This window comes from Triticum urartu, chromosome 2A, assembly GCF_056163025.1.
Source record: "Triticum urartu cultivar PI428250 chromosome 2A, HENAU_Tu73, whole genome shotgun sequence".
Taxonomy (NCBI): domain Eukaryota; kingdom Viridiplantae; phylum Streptophyta; class Magnoliopsida; order Poales; family Poaceae; genus Triticum; species Triticum urartu.
This window is the reverse complement of record NC_141874.1, coordinates 490886415-490895207: the sequence shown is the minus strand read 5'-3', so window position 1 is coordinate 490895207 and position 8793 is coordinate 490886415.

The window sequence follows — 8793 nt, the reverse complement described above, 5'->3', positions numbered from 1 at the left end:
AGCATTCCACATCAAAAATTATGTTTTTATCATTTACCTACTCCAGGGCGAGCAGGAATTAAGCTTGGGGATGCTGATACGTCTCCAATGTATCTATAATTTTTGATTGTTCCATGCTATTATATTATCAACCTTGGATGTTTTATATGCTATTTTATATGATTTTTGGGACTAGCCTATTAACCTAGAGCCCAGTGCCAGTTTCTGTTTTTTCCTTGTTTTAGAGTATTGCAGAAAAGGAAAATCAAACGGAGTCCAATTGACCTGAAACTTCACGAAACTTATTTTTGGACCAAAAGAAGCCCGCGGAGTATTGGAGTTGGACCAGGAGAGTCCCGGGCTGCCCACGAGGGTGGGAGCGCGCCCACCCCCCTGGGCGTGCCCCCTGCCTCATGGACAGCCCAGAGGTCCACCGACATACTTCTTCCTCCCATATATACCCTAAAAACTTTGGGGAGCACAATAGATCGGGAGTTCCGACGCCAGAAGCCTCCGTAGCCACCGAAAACCAGTCTAGACCCATTCTGACACCTTGCAGAGGGGGAATCCCTCTCCGGTGGTCATATTCATCATCCCGGTGCTCTCCATGACGAGGACGGAGTAGTTCTCCCTCGGGGCTGAGGGTATGTACCAGTAGCTATGTGTTTGATCTCTCTCTCTCTCGTGTTCTTGAGGTGGTACGATTTTGATGTATCGCGATCTTTGCTATTATAGTTGGATCTTATGATGTTTCTCCCCCTCTACTCTCTTGTAATGGATTGAGTTTTCCCTTTGAAGTTATCTTATCGGATTGAGTCTTTAAGGATTTGAGAACACTTGATGTATGTCTTGCGTGGGATACCTGTGGTGACAATGGGGTATTCTATGATCCACTTGATGTATGTTTTGATGATCAACTTGCGGGTTCCGTGACCTTGGGAATCTATGCATAGGGGTTGGCACAAGTTTTCGTCTTGACTCTCCGGTAGAAACTTTGGGGCACTCTTTGAGGTTCTATGTGTTGGTTGAATAGATGAATCTGAGATTGTGTCATGCATATCGTATAATCATACCCACGGATACTTGAGGTGACATTGGAGTATCTAGGTGACATTAGGGTTTTGGTTGATTTGTGTCTTAAGGTGTTATTCTAGTACGAACTCTAGGGCTGTTTGTGACACTTATAGGAATAGCCCAACGGATTGATTGGAAAGAATAACTTTGAGGTGGTTTCGTACCCTACCATAATATCTTCGTTCGTTCTCCGCTATTAGTGACTTTGGAGTGACTCTTTGTTGCATGTTGAGGGATAGTTATGTGATCCAATTATGTTATTATTGTTGAGAGGACTTACACTAGTGAAAGTATGAGCCCTAGGCCTTGTTTCCACACATTGCAATACCGTTTACGCTCACTTTTATCACTTGCTACCTTGCTGTTTTTATTATTTCAGATTACAAATACCTTTATCTACTATCCATATACCACTTGTTTTACCATCTCTTCGCCGAACTAGTGCACCTATACAATTTACCATTGTATTGGGTGTGTTGGGGACACAAGAGACTCTTTTTTATTTGGTTGCAGGGTTGCTTGAGAGAGACCATCTTCATCCTACGCCTCCTACGGATTGATAAACCTTAGGTCATCCACTTGAGGGAAATTTGTTACTGTCCTACAAACCTCTGCACTTGGAGGCCCAACAACGTCTATAAGAAGAAGGTTGTGTAGTAGACATCACACACGAATCACCAAACTCGGTGGGACCGAAGTATAAAACTCGGTCAGACCGATTTAGTTCAAAATGTGAATGTTAGGATTTTCGGTGGGACCGACATGTCAACTCGGTGGGACCGATTCCATTAGGGTTAGGGCATAATGTAATCTCGATGAGACCGATTAAACAAACTCAGTGGGACCAATTTTGGTAATAGGCAAACAGAGAGTTGGTCAGGCAAACTCGGTGGGATCGATTCGCTCATCTCGGTTAGACCGAAACGTTACGAAGGGGAAACAGAGAGTTTGCATTGCAATCTCGGTGGGACCGATTGCTCATCTCGGTTAGACCGAAACGTTACGAAGGGAAACAGAGAGTTTGCAATCCCATCTCGGTGAGACCGAGATCCCTATTGGTGAGACCGAAGTGACTAGGGTTTCTCGCAGTGGCTATGTCAAGTGAACTCGGTGGCACCGGATAGAAGATTTCGGTGGGGCCAAGTTTGACTTTTGGTTTGGGACATATGTGGATATGAGAAAGTACTTGAGGGTTTTTGGAGCATATCACTAAGCATTTTGAGCAAGTAACTCATTAGGCAACACCCCATCCCCTTTTAATAGTATTGGCTTTTCCTATGCACTCAATGTGATCTTGGATCACTAAAAGTAAAATGTAGAGTCTTGTGCTTTGAGCTTGAGCCAATATTTTGTCCTTAGCATTTTGAGGGGTCCGCTTTCTAATCCATGCCATGCCAATCATTGAGCTTTCCTGAAATATTTATCTTTAAATAGCATTAGCCCAATGAGCTATATGTTGCTAGGGATTACCAAAACCACCTAGGGATAGTTGCACTATCAACCATGAATGAAGTGTGAACCACTATCTGTCATTAAATATCTAGGGACTCCAAACCTCGGGAAAATAACTTCTTTAAGCATTTTAATAGAAGTGTTGTGATCAGCACTACTAGTTGGAATAGCTTCTACCCTCTTAGTAACGTTATCAACAGCAACTAAAATATGAGTATACCCATTGGAGGAAGGAAAATGTCCCATATAATCAAATCCCCAAATGTCAAATGGTTCAATAACAAGTGAATAGTTCATAGACATTTCTTAACGTCTACCAACATTACCAATTCTTTGACATTCATCGCAAGATAGAACAAACTTACATGCATCTTTGGAAATGGTAGGCCAATAAAAACCAGATTGTAATACCTTGCGTGCAGTTCTGTCTCCCGCATGGTGTCCTCTGTAAGCCTCGGAGTGACACTTCCATATGATTTGTTCTTATTCATGCTCAGGTATACAGCGTCTAATAATACCATCTACTCCTTTTTACAGATGCGGGTCATCCCCAAAGTAATGTCTTAAATTAAAGAAAAACGTTTTCTTTTGTTGGTATGCGAAACTAGGTGGTATATATTTAGCAACAATGTAATTGTCATAGTCTGCATACCAAGGAGTATTACGGGAAGCATTTATAATAGCTAATTGTTCATCGGGAAAACTATCATTAATAGGCAGTGGGTCATCAAGACCATTTTCCATCCTAGACAGATTATCAGGTACGGGATTCTCAGCTCCTTTTCTATCAATGATATGCAACTCAAATTCTTGTAACAATAGCACCCACCTAATTAACCTAGGTTTCGCATCTTTATTTTCCATGAGATATTTATAGCAGCATGATCAGTGTGCATAGTTACCTTAGAATCAACAATGCAAGATCTGAACTTATCACATGCAAATACAACTGCTAAGAATTCTTTCTCAGTGGTAGCATAATTTCTTTGAGCATTGTCCAAGGTTTTACTAGCATAATGAATAATATTGAATTCATTATCAACTCTTTGTCCGAGAACCACACCAACAACATAATCACTAACATCACACATAATTTCAAAGGGTAAGTTCCAATCAGGTGGTCAAACAATAGGTGTAGAGATTAAGGCTTCCTTAAGTATTTCAAAGGCTTCTACACAATCATCGTCAAAAATGAATGGAACATCTTTTTGCAAGAGATTAGTAAGAGGCCTAGAAATTTTAGATAAGTCTTTAATAAATCTCCTATAGAAACTAGCACAACTGATGTCTACTACACAACCTTCTTCTTGTAGACGTTGTTGGGCCTCCAAGTGCAGAGGTTTGTAGGACAATAGCAAATTTCCCTCAAGTGGATGACCTAAGGTTTATCAATCCGTAGGAGGCGTAGGATGAAGATGGTCTCTCTCAAGCAACCCTGCAACCAAATAACAAAGAGTCTCTTGTGTCCCCAACACACCCAATACAATGGTAAATTGTATAGTTGCACTAGTTCGGCGAAGAGATGGTAAAACAAGTGGTATATGGATAGTAGAAAAAGGTATTTGTAATCTGAAATAATAAAAACAGCAAGGTAGCAAGTGATAAAAGTGGGCATAAATGGTATTGCAATGTGTGGAAACAAGGCCTAGGTTCATACTTTCACTAGTGTAAGTCCTCTCAACAATAATAACATAATTGGATCACATAACTATCCCTCAACATGCAACAAAGAGTCACTCCAAAGTCACTAATAGCGGAGAACGAGTGAAGAGATTATGGTAGGGTACGAAACCACCTCAAAGTTATTCTTTCCAATCAATCCGTTGGGCTATTCCTATAAGTGTCACAAACAGCCCTAGAGTTCGTACTAGAATAACACCTTAAGATACAAATTAACCAAAACCCTAATGTCACCTAGATACTCCAATGTCACCTCAAGTATCCGTGGGCATGATTATACGATATGCATCACACAATCTCAATTCATCTATTCAACCAACACATAGAACCTCAAAGAGTGCCCCAAAGTTTCTACCGGAGAATCACGACGAAAACGTGTGCCAACCCCTATGCATAGGTTCATGGGCGGAACCCGCAAGTTGGTCACCAAAACATACATCAAGTGGCACGTGGTATCCCATTGTCACCACAGATATCCACGGCAAGACATACATCAAGTGTTCTCAAATCTTTAAAGACTCAATCCGATAAGATTACTTCAAAGGGGAAACTCAATTCATTACAAGAGAGAAGAGGGGGAGGAGAAACATAAGATCCAACTATAATAGCAAAGCTCGCGATACATCAAGATCGTATCACCTCAAGAACACGAGAGAGAGAGAGAGAGAGAGATCAAACACATAGCTACTGGTACATACCCTCAGCCCCGAGGGAGAACTACTCCCTCCTCGTCATGGAGAGCACCGGGATGATGAAGATGGCCACCGGAGAAAGATTGCCCCCTCCGGCAGGGTGCCGGAACGGGTCTAGATTGGTTTTCGGTGGCTACGGAGGCTTCTGGCGGTGAAACTCCGGATCTATTGTCCGTTCTGGAAGTTTTAGGTCACGTAGGTATATATGGGTGCAGGAGGTACGTCGGTGGAGCTACGGGGGCCCCACGAGGCAGGGGGCGCGCCTTAGGGGGGTGGGTGCGCCCCCCACCCTCGTGAGCACCTCCCATATCTTCTGACGTGGGTTCCAAGTCCATCAGGTGGGTTTCCTTCCAAAAATAACTTCTCTAGTTGATTTCGTTCTATTTCGCCTCCGTCTAATATTCCTTTTCTTCAAAACACTGAAATAGGCATAAAACAGCAAATCTGGGTTGGGCCTCCGGTTAATAGGTTAGTCCCAAGAATAATATAAAAGTGGATAATAAAGCCCAATATTTCCTAAACCAGTAGATAATATAGCATGGAGCAATCAAAAATTATAGATACGTTGGAGACGTATCAAGCATCCCCAAGCTTAATTCCTGCTCGTCCTCGAGTAGGTAAATGATAAAAAAGATAATTTTTGATGTGGAATGCTAGTTGGCATAATTTCAATGTAATTCTTCTTAATTGTGGCATGAATATTCAGATCCATAAGATTCAAGACAAAAGTTCATATTGACATAAAAATAATAATACTTCAAGCATACTAACAAAGCGATCATGTCTTCTCAAAATAACATGGCCAAAGAAAGCTATCCCTACAAAATCATGTAGTCTGGCTATGCTCCATCTTCACCACACAACATATTTAAATCATGCACAACCCCGATGACAAGCCAAGCAATTGTTTCATACTTTTGATGTTCTCAAACTTTTTCAATCTTCACGCAATACATGAGCGTGAGCCATGGATATAGCACTATAGGTGGAATAGAGTGGTGGTTGTGGAGAAGACAAAAAGGGAGAAGATAGTCTCACATCGACTAGGCGTATCAACGGGCTATGGAGATGCCCATCAATAGATATCAATGTGAGTGAGTAGGGATTACCATGCAACGGATGCACTAGAGCTATAAGTATATGAAAGCTCAAAAAGAAACTAAGTGGGTGTGCATCCAACTCGCTTGCTCACGAAGACCTAGGGCAATTTGAGGAAGCCCATGATTGGAATATACAAGCCAAGTTCTATAATGAAAGATTCCCACTAGTATATGAAAGTGACAACATAAGAGACTCTCTGTCATGAAGATCATGGTGCTACTTTGAAGCACAAGTGTGGTAAAAGGATAGTAGCATTGTCCCCCCCCCCTTCTTTTTTTTATTTGGCCTTTCTTTTTTTTATTTGGCCTCTATTTTTTTATTTGGCCTTTATTTTTCTTTTTTTATGGCCTTTCTCTTTTTTTTCCTTTTTTTGGGACAATGCTCTATTGAATGATGATCATCACACTTCTATTTATTTACAACTCAATGATGCAACTCGATACTAGAACAAAGTATGACTCTATATGAATGCCTCCGGTGGTGTACCGGGATATGCAACGATGCATGAGTGACATGTATGAAAGAATTATGAACGGTGGCTTTGCCACAAATACGATGTCAACTACATGATCATGCAAAGCAATATGACAATGATGAAGTGTGTCATAATAAACGGAATGGTGGAAAGTTGCATGGCAATATATCTTGGAATGGCTATGGAAATGCCATAATAGGTAGGTATGGTGGCTGTTTTGAGGAAGGTATATGGTAGGTGTATGATACCGGCGAAAGGTGCGCGGTATTAGAGAGGCTAGCAAAGGTGGAAGGGTGAGAGTGCGTATAATCCATGGACTCAACATTAGTCATAAAGAACTCACATACTTATTGCAAAAATCTATTAGTTATCGAAACAAAGTACTACGCGCATGCTCCTAGGGGGATAAATTGGTAGGAAAAGACCATCGCTCGTCCCCGACCGCCACTCATAAGGAAGGCAATCAACAAATAAATCATGCTCCGACTTCATCACATAACGGTTCACCATACGTGCATGCTACGGGAATCACAAACTTCAACACAAGTATTTCTCAAATTCACAACTACTCAACTAGCATGACTCTAATATCACCATCTCCATATCTCAAAACAATTATCAAGTATCAAACTTCTCATAGTATTCAACACACTCATAAGAGAATTTTATTATTCTTGAATACCTAGCATATTAGGATTTTAAGCAAATTACCATGCTATTTAAGACTCTCAAAATAATCTAAGTGAAGCATGAGAGTTCATCTATTTCTTCAAAATAAAACTACCACCATGCTCTAAAAGGTATAAGTGAAGCACTAGAGCAAATGACAAACTACTCCGAAAGATTTAAGTGAAGATCAATGAGAATAATTATGCAAATATGTGAAGACTCTCTTACATTTAATAATTTCAGATCTTGGTATTCTATTCAAACAGCAAGCAAAGCAAAATAAAATGACATTCTAAGAATAGCAAACATCATGTGAAGAAGTAAAAACTTAGGATCAACCGATACTAACCGATAGTTGTTGAAGAAGAAAGGTGGGATGCCAACCGGGGCATCCCCAAGCTTAGACGCTTTAGACTTCTTGAAATATTATCTTGGGGTGCCTTGGGCATCCCCAAGCTTCAGCTTTTGTGTCTCCTTAATTCCTCTCATATCACGGTCTCCCTAAATCTCAAAAGCTTCATCCACGCAAAACTCAACAAGGACTCGTGAGATAAGTTAGTATAAACCATTGCCAAAACCATATCATACTCTACTGTAGAAAATCACTAAAATTATTATTCAACATTGCATACTAAATTCCTCTGCATATTTAATAGTCCTATCCTCAAATAGAATCATTAAAGAAGCAAACATATGCAAACAATGCAAACATAACAGCAATCTGCCTAAACAGGATAGTCTGTAAAGAATGCTGCAACATCCATACTTCCCTAGCTCCAAAAATTATGAAAGAAAATTCTCACTGTAGTAAATTTATCAGAGCTTAATATGCAAAAGGTTTCAACATTTTATCACATTCTTACTTTTCTAGGGAATTATTGCAACAGCGGTAAACTTTCTGTTTTCAAACAGCAACATGTGGACTTCTAAAATAGGCATAGTAAAGGCTATCAATGCCACTTTTATTGAAATAAAAAATGCAGAACATAGTTCTAAATAACATCAAGCAAATCCTAACAAAATAAATTGACGCTCCAAGCAAAACACATCATGTGGTAAATAAAAATATAGCTCCAAGTAAAGTTACCGATGAATGAAGACGAAAGAGGGGATGCCTTCCGGGGCATCCCCAAGCTTAGGCGCTTGGCTATCCTTGAATATTACCTTGGGGTGCCTCGGGAATCCCCAAGCTTAGGCTCTTGCTACTCCTTATTCCATAGTCCATCGAATCCTTACCCAAAACTTGAAAATTTCACAACACAAAACTTAACAGAAAACTCGTTAGCTCCGTTAGTATAAGAAAATAAATCACCACTTCAAGGAACTGTAATGAACTCATTCTTTATTTATATTGGTTTTAAACCTACTGTATTCCAACTTCTATATGGTTTATAAACTATTTTACTAGCCATAGATTCATCAATATAATTAAACAACACATGAAAAACAGAATCTGTCAAAAACAGAACAGTCTGTACTAATCTGGATCAAACGTATAATTCTTGAACTCATAAAATTCTAAAATAAATTTCTGGACCTCAGGAATTTATCTATTAATCTAAAAAAGAATTAACTAAATATCACTCTCCAAATAAAAATGGCAGCAATTCTCATGAGCGCTAAAGTTTCTGTTTTTTACAGCATGATCATAAAGACTTCCCCCAAGTCTTC